At 40.2% G+C, this 22,277-nt stretch overlaps 1 protein-coding gene across 6 annotated transcripts in view; it reads left to right on the top strand.

The window, feature by feature from the left end:
- Sptbn1 (spectrin beta, non-erythrocytic 1) overlaps nucleotides 1-22,277 on the top strand; it is a 197,047-nt gene that overhangs the window by 62,043 nt on the left and 112,727 nt on the right. The gene's annotated exons all lie outside the window — the stretch shown is intronic.

Below are 22,277 nucleotides of genomic sequence, written 5' to 3'. Positions count from 1 at the left end.
GGGAATGTGAGACTGGCATGGTCCCTAGCACATAATAAATATGCTGTCATTGTTTGTGAAGTTGTTTGTGAAAACTACTGAAGAGGAAGTCTGTTCAGATCATTATGTATACTCCCAGCTTATACCCTCGATTTATTTTTCACATACAAATAGCTGACCATAGGAACATAGTAATCTTTCTATTTAGGGAGTACAGATTCCTCTGGTTTCCTTCCCCTCCATCCCCTTTTCTTCTCACTGCTATAGACCTCTTTCTTTCCTGCTTTTGAATACCACATGGCTGATCCTTCTTCCTAGCCCAGCCCCTGTTCTGCCTCACCCTTCCAGAAGCCCACGTTCTTCTCTGTCGGTGACCTCAGTACATGCTTATTCACTCTTTCCCTCTCTTCCTCTCCCTCCCTCCCACATCTCTCAAATACCAACTTTATTGAGACAAAATGTGCATTTCATAAAGCTTACCCCTTCAAAATACACAATTCAGTAATTTTTAAACATACAGAGCTGTGCAACAGTCACCATTATCTAATTTTAGTACATTTTGTGGCTCCAAAAAGAAATCCCATACACCATTAGCAGTTACTTCCCATTTTCCCTTCCTTCCAGCTTCAGGCAGTCACTAATCTACATTCTGGCTTTATAGAGTTGCCTATTCCTGGACTTTCTGAAAAAGTCAGATGTTAATATGATAAAGTTAATAACTTTGCTAAAGTTAACCTACAGGTATACATTTCATACAGATGAAATTATACAATATGTAACCTTTTATCACTAGTTTCTTTCACTAAGCAAAATGTTTTCAAGGTTCATCCATGTTGTGGCATGTATGAGTAGCTCATGTCTCTCTGCTCTCTTTTATATAGATGATGGTGGTGGATTAGTGAAAAAGAGCAGAAAATACTCTATAAAAGATACCAACACCATAATACTGTGATTTTTATTTGGTGATTGCCTGGGAACAGATGGCAGATCTGTTATATTACTGCAGATCTAAAAGTACTGTGGTCTTAGGAAGTTTTAAAATTTGTTGGCTTTATTAAATTCACATGAGATTCTTTGCCAGTTTTCTGCCAAAGTGGACCTGTGTGCGAGTACCATTGTGGGAAGATAAAAGGAAGATATTTAGTTTAGGTATAGGACATTTATAAAGTCCTGGGTACTTTAAGAATAAAGTGCCATTTAAGAGCAAATTGAAAATGTTCCAAGGTATGTTTTATAATTGACAGTGCAGTTCAGATATCTAAGGTGGGTTCTTTTGGGGTTTTTTGTAATGGGATTGAACCCAGTGCTGTACATGAACAACATTCCCAGCCCTTTTTATTTATATTTTGGGACAGAGTCTCACTAAGTTGCTCAGACCAGGTTTGAACTTAGCAGTCTTCCTGTCTCAGCCTCCTGAATAGCTGAGATTTAACCAGTATCTTCAGTGATACTATTCAGTTTAATTTTCTAATCTATTAAGGAAATTGATGCTGGGCAGATTTTATATGGTTTTTTAAGTTACATTTTTGTTTGTGACACCCAGTCCATTAAAGGTGGTTCTGATACCTAAACTATAAATTTGTTGGTAGTCTTGACATGATCACACTAAATAGTAATCCAGAAGGGAGGTGTTGTAACACAGGAGCTAAACATTTAGTCTGAGTTCACAGATTGGCATCTCTGAAAAGAATATCAGGAATTCAAGATTATTTTTGGTTAGTCTGTTATGCTTGAAGGAACAGAAGATTCATTTGAGTTCTCTGAATAAAGAAGAGATGTGTGTAATCAAACTAGGGAAGACAAGAGAATTACTGCAAAATACTGGGCAAATGAGACCCAGAAATCCATGTGACTGGCTCCTAGAGGGCAGATAGCAGTCTCCATATTTCAGATGGCCCATGTGCCACATGCTTTGGAGCCCTCTGTTCAGTAATAGTACCTACTCCTTCTTAACTCGGCTCCAATCTGACTTTGGTGTGTTGCAGTTCCAAGTCCACTTCTTGCCAACCTTTCTATATTTTTACCTCACTGCTAAGTGATATTAATGACTTAATATCCTAGTTTTTTTCAGTGCAGATTTTTGTGAGGTTGGGTATGGTGTTTGGATTCTGTTCAGCCCAGATAGCTGTTTAATACCAGATCATGGCCAGCTGGACACCTAAAATTGATAATTACCTTTAAAAGAAGTATTCCTAGGCATTGAAGAACAGAAATCCGTATGTACAGAACATACCATCTAGCCATCCACAACTCTCAGAACACTTGGTTGGAGGCTGGAGACTAAAGCTGGCATGTGTAATGCAGAATCATAGTATGGGAGAGGAACACACTGTATATCAGGACTTTACTTCTCAGTCTCTTGGGGTTTGTTTTGTTTTGTTGTAGCTTCTTTGTGTCAGTGGGCCTCTGTCTCTGCCCCTGTAGGTGGTCTTCAAGATGACAGGAGGCATGGCTGCCATTTGCTTCTAGGCTTCACTGTCCATTCCTCCCCCTTTTCCATCTTTCTTGAAACATTGGGGGTGTTAAGGAGCGGTGAAATAATTTACAATGCTTTTCTCGAGTGGCTGCTTTTGAACCAGTGAACTGTAGTCTGGGATGCTAAGGATAAGCACACAGCATCTCTCCTGGGAATCACATGGACTTGTTCACCCAAAAGGTGGAGGTGCTGGGAAGGACACAATAAATAACAATAAATGTTCACAACACATTTTTAGATACAGATTGATGTTCTTGGTTCAGAGATAAAGAAATGTTGTAAAATGGCAAAGTACTGTTTGCTCTTGACTAATTGCTTCCTTTTAAAAGAAAGGATCCAGTAATGGACAACTTCCTTTAAGATCATTAAAAACATTGTTAAGAAAGAGAAACATTAGAATTTTAGTCCTTTATAATATGCCTCTAAAAAGATGTTTAGTTGGCACTTCAGTTACTGTGAATTTGTAACTTGAAAACACAGTCTATCCCTTGCTTGCTTCTTTGGTGCCTAAGGACCAGGCACTAAAATCAGGCCAGGTGCTGAGTACTAGAGCACCATTCCAGGTTTTTGGCATGACAGTGACATAGATAGTACATTAGCATGTTCTTAACCCACATGTAACATCTTTTGGGGAAATAGACCATGTGTGTAAAACAAGCAGTTATTGTGGCTGTATTATATAAAGTGTACTGTGATATGTCCTCAGAATCTCAATCTTAGCCTATTTATCTAGGTGAGAAACACATCTGTTTCTACAATTCTTATCTATTGTGTATTCCCAATAGTGAATACAGATTCAGGGGAATTTACTGAGCTCTAAATTTTGACCTCTGCTGCAAGCCTGTGAGTTTACAGAATTCTAAGATAGTGACATAATTTGGTGATGGGTACATGTTATTGGGTGAGGCTGATAAGTATTTTGCCATACAGGTTTAAATTTCTGCAGACTCCTTAGATTTCTTGAACATGTATGTGAAGTTCCTTTATTAGTTACCAGATTATGTCTGTAGGCATCTTAAACAGATGAACTGTCAGGGAGATACTGGGCTATTCGCCAGGTTGCAGTTCCTCCCTTCATTCCATATTACCTATTGGATCATCCTATAATTCTTCAGGAAGCCTAAGTACTCTCCACTGTCTCCAGCCTGTGCCTACTCATAACATGGAGCCATTTTGCTCCTGTGGTTCACAGTGATCTTTCTCTTCGAGAAACTTCTTTGGCCCTTATAATTCTGTACTATATTCCCTGTGTATTACTAGCTTCATGTGTGTGCACAAGGTGAGTTTATCTGTATTTTCCCTGCATTGATTAGCAAATTCCAGTGACGATGAATAATATTTCTTAGAGCCTTCCCTACAGTGCCTCATGTAAATCTGAATGAAGTTAGTTACTGAGCACTTGTCAGACTGAAGAACAACTCATTTATGATCACAGCTGCTAATTATCACATCATTTGGTGCAAATTTCTCCCTAATTTTTGTGATGGCTATCAAAGAGTTCTGTATGTTAAAGAATTTCACATTAAAATGTATTATAAAATAATGCACTGCATAGTACATTGTAAATTACAATGCATGCATTGAAAAAAAAATCCAACCACTACGTAAGTGGACAATGAATGTTTTCTTCTCCAAATTCATTCTCATCCCACTCCATAAAGATAATTCCCTTCAATAGTTTGATGCATATATTTTGGAAAATTTTCCATGTGCATGATTGAAAAGACTAACTACTAAATGTCTGGATGCCCCTTCAAATTTCTGTTCTGAAATCCAACTCTGTTATAGTGGTAGTAAGAGATGAAGCCTTTGGGAAGTAATTAGATCATGAAGGAGGATACCTCATGAGTAGAACTAGTGTCCCCTACACAAGAGACACAAGAAATGATCTTTTTTTCCCACCATATAAGAACACAACAGGGAAAAGGCTGTCTGTAAACAAGGAAGAGGGCCTTCACCAAGAACCCAGCCATGCTAGTGCCCTGACTTCAACCCTGCAGAACTGTGAGAAACAAATGTTGTTTAAGGCACCCAGTCTATGGAATTCTGTTTCAGCAATCTGAATTAAGACACTTTTTCTTTTTCTTATAAAAATAGAAGCAAAGTTAGTTGATTTTGAGAATCCTGGAGCTTAATCTTTCTCCTATCAAAGAGTATAGAGTCTTAGATTTTTATTTTTCAATATCTACCTACTGCAAAGTCAACTTCATAGAGATGCTCTTGGAAATCTGAGGTGTTGCCCATAAGCCAGTACCTGCCATTACACAGAATGCTGTCGGTTTGGTCCCTACCTCCTTTTATACTGCAAGTTGTCTGACCCTGGGCTTTTACCCTTGTTGGTTGTAAGAGCTAAAGCAAAAGGTTCCTTTAATTATCCACTCCTTCTAAAAAGTCACCATGATATTTCTAGACCTCTTCCATCTTTGCCTCTTTACTTTCGGTGTTTCCTCAAAAAAGATGACATATGGAAGCATCTCTAAAGAAGCATTCACTCCTATGTTGCCTGCAGTTTGTCTGTCTTTTCCTAAGTATCATCCTTAGACTTAGGATATAAACAGTAGAGGTTGAGGATTTAATGGTTCAGTTTTATAAGCTCTGGCTACAATTTTCCCCTTGAAATACCTTATTGTGACAAAAACATAGGATATTTGGTGAGTATAGTGGACAAGCATTGCAGGGAATGGAATGTTATAGTTGTAGAATAAACTAGAATACCTCCAATTTGCTACAGCAGCCAAAGGCTATTCATTTGCCCTCAGACTAGATCACAAGCAGAACAGAATGCTGTTGTTGTTTTAACTGGTGTAAGTTGTTTTTCCCTACTGTGGAAGACAAGAAAAATAATTTTCTAAATCCACAGCACTAGCCATATGTCATTTATCCCAGGTTGGCCCTTTGGTCATTTTTTACCTTTTACTCTAGCCAAGGACATATGTTCCATGAGTTGACAGTTTTGAAGCAATTTTTTTGTATTGATTTTGGAGAAATAAGGTTATAGGGCCAAATCCATTGGCCCTTTACATGTCTACCATGAACACAAAGTTTTATACCTAGAATCTTTTGCTCTGCTAAGGATTAGTGTGTGCTTCCAGAATCTCCCCTGAGTTCCTAAACATCAATGGAACTGTACTCATTGTCTCCAGGTATTTGAAGGAAAGCCAGTTTAGTGTAGATGGTTATAAATAATGTAGAGGTATTTAAGACTGCCCTGAGAAATACAGGCTAGAGGGGATGCAAGGCTGGAGGATGCATCTGATACTAATGTGAAACCTAAAACCCCAACATGGAATAAACAGGTGTGCTCCTGTGGCTTTCTCTGTGCATTTAATCAGCTATAATCTTCAAGCATGGCTACAGGTGGTTTGGTTTGGTTTGGTGTTTTAAACTCCTTCACTTTCAGGGAACCATTTTAAGTGGCATAGCCAACATAATTTTTGTTGGAATTGAATTTTATGATGGAGTATGATGATTCTGTGTTTTAAAAACTGAGTGGAGGAGTTTAGAATAATCATAGTGATATAATGTCTGATTTGTAATTTTGGAAGAAATAATTTTTAGGGCCAGCGATTTAACTTAGTGGTGCCATGCTTGCCTCGCAAGTGCAAGGTCCTGAGTTCAACCCCCAGTACCAAACAAAACAAAACAAAACAAAAATAATTTTTACCAGAGAATCAATAAGAAATATATTTTACATTAACAACCTACTAGTACATAAATGTATTCCTATATTTGTGTATCCATATATATTGACATTTCACAAAGTGGTGTTTACTTGTATTTAATTACTGTTATTTTCTGTTCCACTTTTTTAAATGCTAGTTGTTTTTTTTTTGATACCAGGGATCAAACGCAGGACCTTGTGCTAGTGAGGCAAGCACTGTGCCACAGAGCTAAATCCCTGGCTCTTTACAGTGCTAGTTTTGATCAACTAAATAAATTTTATTACTAGTGGTGTTGGGATATCCTGTTATAGCAGGTATATTTCAGAGTATACCTATGTGGTCTCTCTTTTTAAGACTTGTGAATCATATTTATTAGGGTGCTTATTGATTTTTTTGCTTTAATCATTTATTAGCGAATGAATGAGTAAAATAGTACATCTACTATGTGCCAGGCACTGCAATAATGTTAGAAGTACAGAGATGAATGATTAAGTGAAAACAAGTCTGCTTGGCTGGCAGAAATTTTCTGTTTTCCAAAAGGTGAGGTGATGTCAGATGGAAGAAAATTTCAGGCTGAGCAAGTGAATGGGAGCCATGTGCAGAAGGAATTCAAGGTAGAATAAAAAGTGAACAAGGAGAGCCTTGAATTCCATGTCAAGGAATTATCCCTTATCCTGTAGGCTGGTTTGCAAAATTTGGAGCAGGAAAATTTTTATTTTCAAATAGAAAACTGTCTTCAATATGTAGAACTACAGACTTGGCGCGTTCTAGGTAAAATAGAGCTAACTACCCTAGATTCCTACCCCTAGGGCTTCTGAAGTCCCCAGGAGTTAAGCTGAGAACCACTAGTGTGGGTTTCAGAGAATGGTGGGGTTCACCTTTAGTCTCAGCAGAGTGTAGAGAGGAGAGAGGCTGATGGAGGAAAGGGATTTTAGGAGACTGTCATATTCTTCCAGGGAAGACACATGTCCTGGAACTCAAGCTGTGACAAGGGCTTCAGAGAGTAAAACCAAGGATTTAAACTGTTGAATTATGATCCCTAGGACTTGCTCTCCAAGGGGCTGGGAAAGGGAGAAGGAAGAAAAAGGAGTTTGGCGTTTGGGTTTGTTACATGAAACTTGTGCATGTCAGATGCTTGGAGCAGATGAGGATTGTGTGTTATATTTTGATCACCTATCTGCAAGGTCAGTCACTGTTTGGATTTATTTACTTATTTATACTCTATTGTGTGGCCTCCAGTTTTAGGATTACATCGTGTTTTTCTCAGCTCATGTTTGCCTGTATTATATCCTTCCTTCAGAAACTGTGTGGACCCGGAGACTTATTCCACATTCTTGCTGTGTGAGTGAACTGTGGAGTTCCTCCTAGGGCCAAAGAATCCAGATAGTTCTAGTTTTGGATTCAGGCATGCAGGACTGTCTTTTCTCAGGGCTGATGCTGAGAAAAGAATGGCCTCAGACTCCCTCCTCTGCCACTTACTAATTGGAAGATAGTAGACAAGTTACTCTATAAGGATGAGAACAGTATCTGTCTTACAGAGTCATTGTGAGAATTTATGGTAATATGAAAGGAGCCTAGCTCAGTGTCTGTACATAGTAGGTATGTGTGTGAGGTGTTCATTATAACATTTCCTCTTGAAAATAAGGTGTTTTTTTACTACTAGGGATTAAACCTTGGACCTTCACATTGAATTACATCCCTAGCCCGATTTTTATTTTTTTACCCAGGGTCATGTTAAGTTTCTGAGTTGCCTAGGCTGGGCTCTAACCTGTGATTCTCCTGCCTCAGCCTCCAGAGTGCTAGGATTATAGGAGTACTGTACACCTCAAAAATAAGTCTTGAAGGGAGAGATCCTTTCTTGCCTTCAAGGAGGCCTCTCCCATTGAGATAGCTTGTATTAATGCAAGGTGGGAGAATTAGAAGTCAAGATCGAAAAGCAGGAACATTGAAAGGACACATATTTGATGGCTTCAAGATACTGCTGACCTATGGCCTTGCTTGCTGTGTTGTTTAGAGAACATTTGTGTGACTCTCAGTCCTTCTCCTGGAAGGTAGGAGAAGCACTGAAAAAAACTTTATTTTTAAATTTAAAACATTAATGTGGTATTCACATTTGTGTCTTACTGTACTTCCCTGTTTTAGATTTACACTCAATGCAAATATTAAAATATTCCTAAATTTATTAAATTACTAAAATATTCATTCCTAAATTATTAAAATATCCTAAATTTATTATATTATTAAATATATAAATTATTATTAAAATAATCCTAAATTTATTTAGAGAGTGATTTGGGGAAAAATACAATAAAAATATTTAAAAACTTAGGAAAAATTGATTTTCTCCCACCTTCCTCCCAGATAAATGCCTGAGGTTGGAGGGCAAGAGACATGCTTAGTGTAGAGAAATCCAAGTCATATATGCTGGCTCTTTCCAGAAGCAGGCTAGTCCTTTGTAGGGGTTTTTTAACTTTAGGGCTCTGTTCCTCTTTGTTGAGACAGCTGTAGTTTGGTATCAGAGGATAATAAAAAAAAAAATACTGCTAGATTTCTATGGGGATTACTTATAATAAAATTTTATGCCACTTTCATCTTGGAGAACATTGTAGAATATTACTGTAGTATTAATAGCAGTTTCTGACAAGGGCATTATCCCCCATTTTACTGATTTCAGGCTGAGATTTTCTGAATCAGGTTATTTGTCTCAGTCTATCTTAGTGCTCATATAAATCATGGATTTCTGGGTGGCAGTTGAGAGCCTCTGTGCCTGTCTTTGACCTGCCTTTTCACATCCTCTTAAAAATTGCCTTTCTTCACATGAATATTGTAGGTTTCTAAATACCCTTTTTTGGGGGGTGGTAATGGTGGTATACTTCTCCCTACAATTACTCCGTATTAGAGAATTAGGAGTAAGACTTGAAGATAACTTGAGTATCTCCTTTGTGACATCAATGGTAATTGAGCTTATTAAAACCTTTCCCATGAGAGCCAAACATTACCTGTGTTTAACAGGAAGGCCGAGAGTTGAGATTCATGTTTTATAGGGAATTTTCTCTTTGTTTCTGACTGTTAAGCACAAGAGTGTGTGTGTGTGTGTGTGTGTGTGTGTGTGTGTGTGTGTGTGTAAGGGGGCTAAATGACCTGCTTTAAAAAGATTAAACATTTATTTGTACTAAATAGTACACTAAAAATATGTCAGTACGATATATGTCACACGTAGCTAGTGGGCTGACATTGTTTCATTACCAAGGTGAGTTCTGGCCTCTTTTCAGGATGGTTTCTATGTACATGGTGAGATGCAGACTATGTGTTGGTATAGGGACGATGGCAACCCTTGTCTTTCTCCGGGAAATAATAAATGCCCTGTAACTCTGACTCAAGACCTATTCTTATGTTAATTTTTTGTCAATATTTTATGTTTGGTGAGTCAGACTCCTGTAGAGTGTTATTGAGGACTAGTGTAACTTTGGTTATAATCGCTTTAAATTATAGATCTCTTTTCTAAGTAATGATTTTTGCCACTTTCATAATCTTTAATAGGCCAACTACAAGAACACTTTTAAAAATTTATTTATTTATTTATTTATTTATTTATTTGTTACCGGAGATCGAACTCCAGTCCTTGCACTTGCACACCAGGCGGCAAAACCACTGAGCTAAATCCCTGGCCCGAAGAACACTTTTTTGATCAGTAAGGACCTTGGTCCATTGCTTCATGAGCGCTGAATACCCAAAAATTAGCCTTTTTTTTTTTTTTTAATACCGGTGATCGAACTCGGGACCTTGCCTTGCAAGGCAGGCAGCAGCACCACTGAGCTAAATCCCTGGCTAAAATTAGCCTTACCGGCAAACTATGTACATGTCCATGCTGACAGGGTATCAGTACTTTCTAGCTGGGTGAGCAGGTCTTGCTATGTCAGGATAGTTAATGATGGGGTGTCACAAAGCCTTCAGAGTGAGGACAACTTGTCTAACATCTGCCATGGTGATCCTGTGCACATGCACTCTTGTCTGTGTGCACACACACCTAAATTATATAAATATGTATATACTTCAGTATGATGTTACTGCTCAAAAGTACTAGTTGATTTCCTGTTTTGAGGGCTTAATTTCAAAGATACTAACTGGAAATAAAGTTTCTGAACAGTTCCATGAAGCCTGGGTTTGTAAAGATCATAAGGTCTGACACTACTGGTGACTGTGATGACCAGAGGGTCTTCTGTAGCACGATACACAATTTTGAGGGTTGGAGGCAGTTTGTAGTTGGTAACTAATTTAGCAGGCCTTTTATTGTAAAAATGAGTTGGCAGGATTCCTAGTAAAGTTCTTTTTTCTTAAGGGTAGAAGAGAGGACTTAGAGGGATCAGAGTGTTGGTTGATAGCACTAGAGAACATTTTATTTGTGCTCCACAGTCATAGATGCAAGACATATGGCTTTGGATCTGCTGTCTCTTCTCTTGCCTGGTGGAGCGTTTCTCTTCAGTCTTTACTGAAGCTTTTTTAAAAAGTGTATTTTTCATTGTGGTTTAAAAAAAGTAACAATCTTAACCATTGAAAAGGTGTATACTTCAGCAGTGTTAGCTGTAGGCACACTGTGCAGCAGATCTCTACAACTTTTTCATCTTGCAAAACTGAAGTTCGATGGCCACTAAATACTGTAATAACTCCGTTTTCCCCTATCCATAGCTCTTGGCAGCCTCCATTTACTTTCTGTTTCTAGAAGTTTGACCTCTCTAGGTACTTCATAAATGTGGAAAATCATGGAATCTTTTCCTGAAGGGGAAAAGATAAATTTTGCATGTTTCACTTAGCATAATATCCAGAAGGTTCATCCAGCTGGGTGTGGTGATACACACCTCACCTGTCATTAAAATCTGGTTGTGATGAATGAATTCATTTGTCAAATATTTTTTTAAATGCCTCTGAGTAGGCTGTTCCCTCAGGATATCATAAGAATAATAAAGGGAAGCCAGATATGATGGCAAGTGCCTATAATCCCAGCTATTTGGGAGGCTATGACAGTAGGACTGGAAGTTCAAGTTCAGCTTGGGCAACAAAGTGAGACTGTATCTAAAAAATAAAAAACAAACCATACAGAATAATAAAGAAATCAATGCAGAAAACTTGAGAGAAAGGGTCTTTGAACAACAGTCTTTTGGGGCTGCCTGTGCTTAGTTCTGTGTTAGTCTAGGAGGATGATTGAAGCTTCCAGTCCTCCCATTCCCACTGAGCTGGTACAAGTTGAGCATCAGAGGAAGAAAGATATGGGTCATCTACCATTAGTGCAAGTCTTGTTGGCTCCCCCACGGTGTTAGATGCTGGATGATACATGGGAGAAGGGATTAGGATGAGTTTTCTGGGATTTTCAGCCCTAAGCCTAATTCACTAATAGAAGCATAAGGAATATATGCCATTGCCTTTGCTCTTGGTTCTGTACACCTTCAGGTTTACCGTAAAAGTTGAAAGAGGAAGCCGGAATTCAGAAAGTATCCTTTGTAATCTAATCTAATCTCTAACCAGTTGCTTGCTTTGTATCTCTGGGCCCTCCGTGCCTCATTTTCTTATCTATAAATGAGATGGTTGGCTTAGGTAAATTTTGAAAAGGAATATTTATTTATTTATTTACTTACTTACTTTTGGAGACAAGGTTTCCCTATGTATTGTAGTTCATGCTGGCCTTAAACTCATAGTGATCCTCCTGCCTCAGCCTCCCAAGTGCTGGGATTACAGGTATGAATCATCACATCCAGTTTGAACAGGAACTTCTGATACTTGTTCAGCATTCTAGCTGTCATTTCCTAAACCTGAAAGATTATAGACTAGGGGTGTTACCTAAGATGGAAGAGGCTCTACAGTTCACCCTGTTGGGCTACCCTGAGATTTCCATCCTGGGGCAAAATACCCAACACCTGAAACTTAAAGATAGACAGGTTTATTTTTGCCTCAGTTTCATGGTTGGCTGCCTCCAAGGCATAAACAGCATTGTGGAATGTCTTAACAAAGGGACACTGCTCTCATCATGGTATTCGGGAAGCAGAGCAAGAGGGGAGGAGCCAGGGACAATAATACACTCTTTAGCCCCCCTACCTGCCTCTTCTCACCAGGCCCCACCCCCACCGATGAGTACAATGCCTCTATGATATGGTCACCTTCTAAAAGCCTCACCCTGAACACAAGACTTTGGGGGACGTTTTAGCTCTAAACCATAACCGGCCATCTCTCCCACAGAGCCTTTGCTTTCCTTGGTGTTCATTCAGGCTTGTGATCTGGTTACATCTTTTTGAACAATTGCTTCTTTATTACTGGGCTAGGTGATATGGGGCAAAGGTTATAGAAGACTTGCATTTGCCTTAAAATAGCCTGTGATGTATTTCCAAGAGCATTATATCCTGAGAACCTGAGGAGAGATTTTCTCTTTCAGATCCCTTGGTTTGCGGGGGGGAGTCATCTGGTAAGCCAAGGGACAGCTCATGGTCACACAGCTAGTCAGAGTCAAAAGCTGAGGTTGGAGTCTACATTTTACTTCCCTTGAGTCTGTAACTGGTGCATATCCATTATTCTAATTAAGTAGGTAATACCTGGTGTATAAGAAGAGATAAGCAATACTCATAAGACAGTATAAAATAGGTGCCAGATGAGGGAGCCTGACAGTATTGGTGTAAGATTTCTGAGAAAGATCCATCTTACTGGGACTCTTTCCTGGAGGACAGATGATTTGGGGCTGGGCTTGAAGGATGGACAGACTGTGGACTGAGAGGAGAGGGACCATGAAGAGCAGAAGCATGGGGAGCCCAAGACAGGTGGTGTGGTGTTTTTTTGGCTGAAGCAGGACAGGTAGAAGGAGGGGAGGAGGACTGACATTTATTGAACATCTGACTTGGGTCAGGCACGGTATTTGGTGCTTTGCCTATGTCATCCCAGCATCCTGAATGCATGGGGCATGACATCCTGATCCAGTACTTGTTTGAGAACATCACTTTTTTCCCACCCCATTTATGGACTTGGGGACCCATCCTCCTTAGAGTTAAACTTATTAGCACTTTGATCCAAATTATCTGATTTAAAGTGGAGAGGGGGAAAAAAAAGAGGAAGAATTATAGTATTTCTGTAAAGAAAGTCTCATGATGTTTCTACAAAGACAGTCTCAGAGGTAGCTGGTAGTATTTCTTTTACAATTACCCAGGAGCTTAGCTCACACTTAACAGGCAGCTGGCCGGCCTTGGCACTCCTGAGTGACTGGACCATCCCTGAATTATTCAAGGCCTGTGCTCAGTGAGTGGCTGCCTAGCAAAGTCTTGTGGGAAGGACACTGTGCTTATCTCATTAAGAGATCAGCAGAAGCTCAGGTGCTGAGGAGGAAGAAATGACTGCACCATTAAAATATTTCACATGTTCACATGCCAGGGTTGCACATGTTGTTCCATATTCCTGCACCTTGGTCTGTTTTTCAAAGAGCAATAATAACACCTCCAAACCCCCAATTAATAAATACAATAACCCACACTGCCGTGTTAGCATGACATGCTGGCAGAGATTTGGTGGGACACAACATTAGAATTGCACAGATATGATGATAAAGGAACAGAACATTTGTATAGAAGAAACCGCGTTCTGCTGTGATGTTTCATAGCCAAGTAGAGAAATTTAGTTGTTGATCCATTTAAAATGGTACTTACTCTACCATTTAGCATTCTTACTGTCACTGACCTGTCATTAGTTACAAGCCACATACATCTTTGTGTGTGCATCTCCATGTTTCCCATTTCCTCAACTAGGCTGAAAGTGCCTGCAGAAAAGAAAGCACTTCTTACAACCTTTGGGTCCTTCCTGTTGATACAGACTGCTAAGTTAAGTAGAAATATTGTAAATAGTCAGGCTTAGGCCCTTGAGAGTCAGTGCAGATGAGAGCACATCAAAACTGTGGCTGGAGGCATATCCATTGAATGTCAGGCCTCAAGATAAAGATGAACTGGGTATATACCTCTGAGGGATAAATAAAAGCTTGAATACCACCCTGTTGAGATCTGTAAATAAACCATTATCTCAATAAGGTGGGTCATCTTTTCCCACCCACTAAGACTGCTAAGACAAAGACAACACTAAAACTATGGATTGTCTATCAAAGTTAATGCCATCATCCATGTGTGCTTGCTACATGACTTGCTGCCCCAGTGGAGCAATATTTTTTTTTTCAGTACAGGGGATCGAACTCAGGACCTTGCACTTGCCAGGCAGGCCCAAGTGGGGCCCTGTGTTGATGGTGAGGTTTGCACCCCCCACTCCTTTCCTTTCTCCTTACCTTTCCTGGTACCTGCTCAGCTTGCTCTTCTCACCTTTTCTCCCTACAGCTCCTGGAAAAGATAAACTTGGGTGTGAATTTCTGAGGGCATGGTCCAAAAATTTATTTTCACAAAGAATAGGTTTGTATTTCCTCCTTCCCAGGCAATTGTGCTTTCCCTGTGCTTCATCCATATCCTCCTAAAACTTCAGCCCCATGACTTTGACCACCTGTGTGTACCAGTCCCACCTTGCCCCCCCCCCCCGCCCCCGCTCCAAATGCTGTAAGTATTAAGCACATCCAAAAATCACAGGCAAGAGAAGGCCTGGCCCCAGTTGCATTCTTCAGATGCTTCTTTCCTGTAAACCACTCTATGTGAAGTAGAGAAGCCCAGTCCTGGCTCTGGCTGGTATTACATTCATAGGCATAGCAACACCTGTTTGCTAAAGGTGGGGCTCCTGGACTGGGGCGTTCTTTTGCCCATATAGGGAAGCTTTGCCTGGCCAGATAACAGACTTGATAGGATTCAAAAACAAGAATAAGGTTGGGCTAGGGCAGAAGATTCAATTAACTGCATTCCTTTCCAAGGACCTGGGGTGCTTGTTTTGAGTACAGCTTACTATTTTTCTTAGCAGTGATATCAGGTGCTTTGTATTCAGTTCTGATGTGACCAGTTTGACAAGAAACAGGAAGAGGTTATGAATGGAAATTAGGTTTGTCCTGGCATTTAGACTCTGTAACTAGATGATAATGTGTATATGTGTATAGGGAGTAATGTAGAGGGAACGAACCATCCATATCTTCCAAGAAAGAGAGCTAGTATTTTCTATGGATGGAAAAATATCTATAGCTTTCTCTAATCTTTCTTTTCCCCCTAAGACCTGGAGTATCAAATCTCAAGAGCCCACCTCAAAGAAACATTGGCCTTTCTAAAAATATGGGACTTTTATAACTTGTTTCACAGTGCACATTGTGTCTGTGCTATCTCTCAGGCACCACAGCTTTCTAGCTTTGATATTTCTATGCTTTTTCCTGTATGTAATGGGGTGAGTTACAGAGAAGGGGATGAGATGGGTGGTGAATACTTGTCAAGTGAAGCAGTCCTGCCACTTAGAAATATCCTCATCCGGAAATCTAAAGGGCCCTGGCCTGAGGCCAGTATTTCCACATGAACTTTGCAAAATCATCCAGCCAGTGGCCTCTGTGATGAAGTAAGAGATGGCCAAAGGTGGGGTAGAAACTGTTTTTGAAATTACCCCCGTGAGGAGTTTAAAGATTGCTAATCATGGCTTTTAGGATTGTGCTGGGATCTTTGTGGATATTTCTTTCATTTAATTTAATTTAATTTCTTTTAATTTCTTTTAATTTAATTTAATTTCTTTCATTTAATTTAATTAACTCTATGAGGTTGGTCACCTTACAGTGCCAATTTTGCAGGCACAGAGAAAAATTACAAAGTGGCAGAAACAGCCTCTTATGTCCCAAGTCTGCCTTTAACCACATTTCCTCCTCTGACTGTGCACGTCCATATCCTGATTTAAAGGCTCACGTGACAAGCTCACATGGGTGGTACTCTAAGAGTTAAGTAGAGGGTGCTCTTTCCCCTGGTCTTTGAGGAGTGATGTGGGTTAAAAGGGGAGAGGAAGTGCTGCTGACTGCTTCCAGTGCTCAGGCTGTGGGCCTTAAGTGTCAGGTGCCATTCCCCCTTGATCCAGTCAGCTCTCAAAAGCCCTACCTGTGAGCTCATGAGGCTTTGGGGTGACATCTAGATACAAGCCCTAACAGGCAAGGAGGGAGGCTGTAATTCTGTTTTCTTTTTGGGGCTGTATTCCATGGTGGTATGCTTGGTTGGTTAGTTGAATTTTCTGTTAAGTGGAGAAATTGCCATTGAAGATGAGATGGGCTTTTAACAGAAGATATGGATATGTACTGAGGCAGACTTTGAGGAGAAAGGAACGTGGCAACTAGATAGAGCAAGAGGCTTTTCAGGCATTATTCAATGGAAAGAGAAGAACCACAATCACAGTTAAAAGATTTAAGAATGTAAGAGGTGGTCATGAGGCTGCTAGAGAAGGGAGTGGTAGGGCAGAGAGGTAAGACAAGAAGGAGAAGTGAGATGAGAGAGAAAGACAATATAAACTAATTCCTGTGGCATGTAAGTGCTGTGGCATGATTTGGAATCTACTTCTCTATCCAGCCATGCTAAAGAAAGAGGATTATTTTAGTAGTATTATTTTTTTGTTTCATCAGGAAACACTCAGTAGAAATTGGCTGTGATCATCCAACTGTCTAGTGATTTGACAGTGGTAAAGAATAAGAAGCAGATCTGGAAATTGTAGTGGAAGCAGCAGAGAATTTAGCAAAACAGTTTATATGTGAAACCTTGGTGTTTTGTGTTTTTTTTCTTTTTTCTTTTTATGTCCTTCTCTGTTTCCGCTGCTTCCTTCCGAGCCATGGGTTGCTTTTTCAAGTTCTGGATTTCATTGTATACAAATCCCATCATGTCTTTGCATTTTGGCTGTCTTCTCCTGAACATTTTCATTCTTGATGATATTTGTATCTTCAGGAAATGAAATCCAGAGTTTACACTTTTAATCTTGCTGTGATGCAGAAAAAGTATTCATCTCCCCCTTGGCCCCCAAGGCTCTTAGAACCAACAGAGGTGTTTTCTTAATGTTCTCCCCCTTAATGTTCCCACTCACATCACAGATAGTAAATCCTACAGAATCTTAGTGTATAGGTCTACCATGTATGAGAAGAACAAAACCAAGTAAGACAAAACAAAACCCATTCCCAACAGCAGAACCCTCAAAGTAGAAAGTTTTGTATAAACTAGCAGAGAAGGGCTGGAGATTTAGCTCAGTGGCACTGCACCCCCACCCCCACCCCCCACCCCCGCAAGTGCAAGGTCCTGAATTCGATTCCTGGTACCAAAAAAAAAAGAACTAAACTAGCAGAGAATGTGCCTAACCCTAACTAAATGATGTATAGGCTTATGTGGAGACTTACTTGGGTCTTAGTTTTTCTTTTTCTTTTTTTTTTTTTTAAATAGCACAACATTTATTGGTATATTTTAGGGTGGTTTATCTTGATACCACTTAGTTTCATAGTTTTTCTAAAAGCTTAGGTATCCTTAGTAAAGTAGACATGCTGTAAACACATGAGAGATAGGAGAGAAGTGGAGGAAGCCCGGGACTTGGTTGACTGTGCTTCTCACCAGCTGGGAAGACCTAGGCAAGGAAAGCACTGACTCAGCTCTCCTTGACCCTCAGTTGCCTTGTTTATAAAATGGAGATTCTCTGTCATAGGATTAGTCGCTGGAGAAAAGATACGTGAAAGCATGGATGATGATGTTATGGTTTTTATGGCCATTCAGTTTATGTGGGGACTGATGATAACTGGGACTATGATTAAAACTGGGACCCAAGCAGGGGGCACCCACATCACTAATAAATACATTTAGAACCAGAAGGAATTGTTAATGGTTAATAGATTCCAGCCTGTTTATCAATACTGACAATTGAGCCCATCACCTTAAAAAAAACCTTTTTTTTTTTTTAAGATAGGGCCTTGCTAAGTCTTTAAGTTGCCCAGGCTGGGTTCAAACTTGTGATCCTTCTGCCTCATCCTCCCAGAGTGCTGGGATTACAGGGGCACACCACTGTGGCTGGCTCCCACTTGTTTAATTTATAGACAGATTGTGCATCCCAGGGATAGTTAGAAACACATGCTCAAGAGTATGTGTCTTCTTGGTGGCACTTATAAGTTAGGGTAAGCCTAAGTACCTGACACTGGACTTGGGTCCTTCTGCTGCCCTAAAGTACTTGTACCACAGGGAACTAGTTCTACCTTTCTGCCATCACAAGTATGGAAGATACTTGAGCTTCTGTTCCTTTGCTCCTCTGTCTGCTGTGCCAGTCAGTTGTGGCTGTCTTTCACACCCTGAAATCTTGATGCAGTTTGAAGCCAGGCACAATCAATTATTAGAGTTGGCCTGCTTGCTGGGTGAGAGAGAAATTTCTTAGATTAAGTTGAAATTAGTAGGATCTTTTTCTGCAGAAAGTTTGACTAATTATTAAGCATTCCAAAAATTGGCTTTTCCCTCCTTAATGTTTCCATTCAGGTACCACGTTTCTGCATAGGTTTCTTCTTATAAGGTCACTGTTTAAAAAACTGTAGAAAAATCCCTGGCCTCTTAATTTATTAAGGTAGAATTAGCTCCTTCAGATAAGCTTGAGACATTTCTAGCTAAATGGATGTACCTTGATACCATACTCTTAAGTGAAATAAAGTGGACACACATGTTTAAATACCACATGTTTCTCTGGTGTGGGAAACCGAAAGTGGAAATAAGGACCAAAATGTGTAATATATATTGGGAAATGGGAAGAAAATGTTCAGATGAGGAAGAGAACAAGGGGAAGAGGGGAGGAAGGAAAGGACAAGATCTGCTGCCTGCCTTGCAAGTGCAAGGTCCCAAGTTCTATCTCTGGTACCAAACAAAACAGAAGAAAGGACAAGAACAAAAGAGAATAGAAGGAAAAAAAAATGGAAACAAACCTTTTGTAAATGAGGGGAAAGAGGGGTTGCAGGGAGGTAAGCGGGAACTGGGAAAAATAGAAGGAAGATATAACATGTACGGGTACAAATTCCTTATGATGCATATTATTATGTATATCCAAAATGTACCAATAAATAAAAAGATTGAGTCAAAGGAAAAAAAGGAATTAGCTCCTCCTTTCTTCTTCACATACCTTTAGCCTTTTCCCTGCCTCTGATGTTAAATGTGCCTCTACCTCTTTTTGCTGAAGGCTGACTGCTCCACCTACACCTTTGAGTCACTTTCCCATGGGCTTTTTCCTCCCTGTACCAACTCAGGATTGAAACTTGTGCAAAGAGGGCCTACTCCATTGGGCAGTGCCCCCAAACTCTTCCCCCCTTGTGTTGTAATCTCCATTCACTAGTATTCATCACCTCTTCTCCCTTATTCTCTAGTTTCTCATAACCTGGCTTTTGTCTTTATTAACCATTTGACTTCCTCTTCTGCACTCTGGCTTTTTCTCTGACTGACTTTCTTGTCTTTTTTGCAGCATGTGATACCAGCTACCCTCTTTGAGTTATCTCTCTTCCCTATTGGCTTCCCATTCTGTAACCATTCTGTAACTCCAGTGGGGTCTCTACTGGTTTTTCTTCTTCCTCCTAAACCTAAGTCTTTTCCAGGTCTGTGCTCAGCCTCTTGTATTGTTATTCTCTTCCTAGGTTTAACCCCACTGCTTCCCCACTCCCTTCCTCCTCTGTATACATGACCTTTGAGCTCTAGTTCCCCATCTATGACTGCTCTGGATATGTCAACTTGTGTGTTGCAAGTGACTCAGATTTGGCCTGTCTAGAATGAAATATTGAATCCTTCCCCGTTCCTCCCCATTCCCCCTCCCAGCTCTAAAGCCCAGTCTTTTTTGAGCCTATCCTTTGAACTCCTCACATATATGTTGGTTATCAAAATCCAATCTTAAATCCACAGCCCATACCTTTTCATTCCTGTATTCCTATTGCACCACACCCTGATCGGTCCTTTGACCAGTTAGTTACAAGTGTGGTAACTACCCAATTGACCTTGCTGCCTTCAGATTTTCTTTCTTTTTTTCCTACTGGATTAATCATCCCTAGAGCCCAGCCCAGACCCTAGACTCCTCTAGATCAAAAGTCTCCACCAGTTCCTGACCCATGCTTAGTTCTAACCTGCTTTTTGTTGCTTCCTTCCTAGCCTGGCAATTCTTTTTTTGTTTGTTTGTTTGTTTTGGGTTTTTTGGCGGTACCAGGGATCGAACTCAGGGCCTTGTGCTTGCAAGGCAGGCAACAGCACCACTGAGCTAAATTCCCAGCCCCTAGCCTGGCAATTCTTTATCCTTCAGCCAAACTCTGAAGCACTTGCCAATCCTCTTCCTCAGGTAGTTAGGTGAGCAGCCTTTTCTCTCTAACCAGCCCGTTGACTGTCTACCTGTGTTTTAAGGCCAGGCCAAAATGCCAGTCTCTCCTGAAGTTCTTCTTGCCTGCCTTTATAGGCACATGTGACCTCTTTGTCCTCTGAAATCTTCTCATATTCTTTTGATTTTTGACTGTTTACATGTAATTTCTCCCATCACCTCTGGCTAACAATGCTCCCAGTCATCTTTGACTCCTCCAAAACACTCAGTAGTATGCCTTGAACACATTAACGTGTTAATGGTTAATGTTAATGAGGCCATAATTCATATGTCTTGCTGCTGGATGGCTCTGGTCCACCAGTGATACATGCATGACTGTCCCATTGGGTGACACAGGACAGTTCCGTAGGATGGTACAAGCTGCCTGATGGGACAGTCATGTGTGTACCATTGATGGTTCAAGCCAGCAGGATCATGTTAAATGCTATAAATACAACCCAGTAAACACTGAAGAAATAAAGAATGAATGCCTCTGGCCTTCCTTCATCACCTCCTTACTGCTCAGTTGAAGGTGGTCACATGAGGGTTGTGTCCCATTCTTCCCTGACCCCATCATACTAAATGGATTCCCATTTTTTACCTCCTGTCCCTATGGGGTTATCAAACCTTTTCTCAGCCTTATTACCTTTCTTTGTAATACTGGCATGTGTTCACCCTGCCTCATTTGTGCAATTTCAGCTTTTTTAGTCTCAGCCTCTACCCTCACACTGTATGCAATCTGGCTAATCAGAAATCTTATTTCATGCACTTCCCCATACCAGAGGAGGCTGAAAGGGAGATACTGAGTGGTGACTCATACTCTATTCACTTAGTGGCTTAAAGATTAAAAATAAAATGTTATGAATTGGCAAAGCATTTTGTAATCTTATTTTCTGTGCTATAGATGAACCTATAAGAGACTGATCACTTTACCAGTATATTTAATAGTGAAGCAAGGCCTGTTAAAAAAGATCTTCAGTGAGACAGTTCCCCATTCTATTTCTCTTTGTAGTCTTGATGTGCTTGGAGTTGTGGTGGGTACAAGAAGGGGTGTGCTTTGGAAAAACAGACTCCTACTTTCAAAGATTTTGAAAAATTTTAGGCCATTTTTACATATTGTACAGATAGACATTAATTATTATTCAATCTGACAGCTGAGGTTTAGAAAGAATTTAGGGTTTCTTCTGAGGTTATGGGATAATTAGGAGGTTTGGCCAGGATTAGAAATTTAGGTCTTGAAAGCCAGATGTGTTGGCACATACCTTTAATACCAGCACTCAGGAGGCTGAGGCAGGAGAATAACAGCAAGTTTGAGGCTAGCCTGGACACACAGCAAGACCCTATCTAGAAGAAAGAAAAAAGAAAGATCCTAGTCAAATGCTTCTAAAACCAGGTTTTCTACTTTCCTGCCTGGTGTCCCATCAGCATTGTGCATTTGCAGAGGAAAGTTTTAGAATGTGTTCTTCATCTTGGATGAGGAGAGAGATACAAAGTACTGCCCTGATTGGGCCTGTCCAAAAACCAAAGATTGACCCTGTGAATGTATTAAAAACCCCGTTAGAAGAAGTAGTAGGGGTTGTTCAAAGTTGAGCAGTTAGCTACTTAGACCCTGAGCTCAACTCTGGAGTTAGACAGGATGCAGCCCTTTGAATTACCAGTGCCTCCTCACTAAATGGAACCTGGGGCTGGGGGCCCACATCTTCAGTGCAGATTGGAATCCTTCAGTGAGTACTACTGCGGGCCTCCAAGTTGGAAGCATCAGATTTGTAATTTGTTTTCTGCCAGCATTAGCGAGTGAGGAAAAAAGGAGGAAGGGGACAGGACTAGAGTTATTTATTTCCCAAGGGTACGTTTTGATCATGTTATTTTCAAACTTTGTTTCAGATGGATGGGAGAAGCAACTGGGGAGGAGAGTTTTA

The sequence above is a fragment of the Heterocephalus glaber genome, unplaced genomic scaffold, assembly GCF_053883595.1.
Source record: "Heterocephalus glaber isolate CG9 unplaced genomic scaffold, H.glaber_assembly_v1.0 deba00001457, whole genome shotgun sequence".
NCBI classification, from domain to species: Eukaryota; Metazoa; Chordata; class Mammalia; order Rodentia; family Bathyergidae; genus Heterocephalus; species Heterocephalus glaber.
The sequence above is the reverse complement of the archived record's forward strand: the minus strand, read 5'-3'. Positions and strand labels throughout refer to the sequence as shown.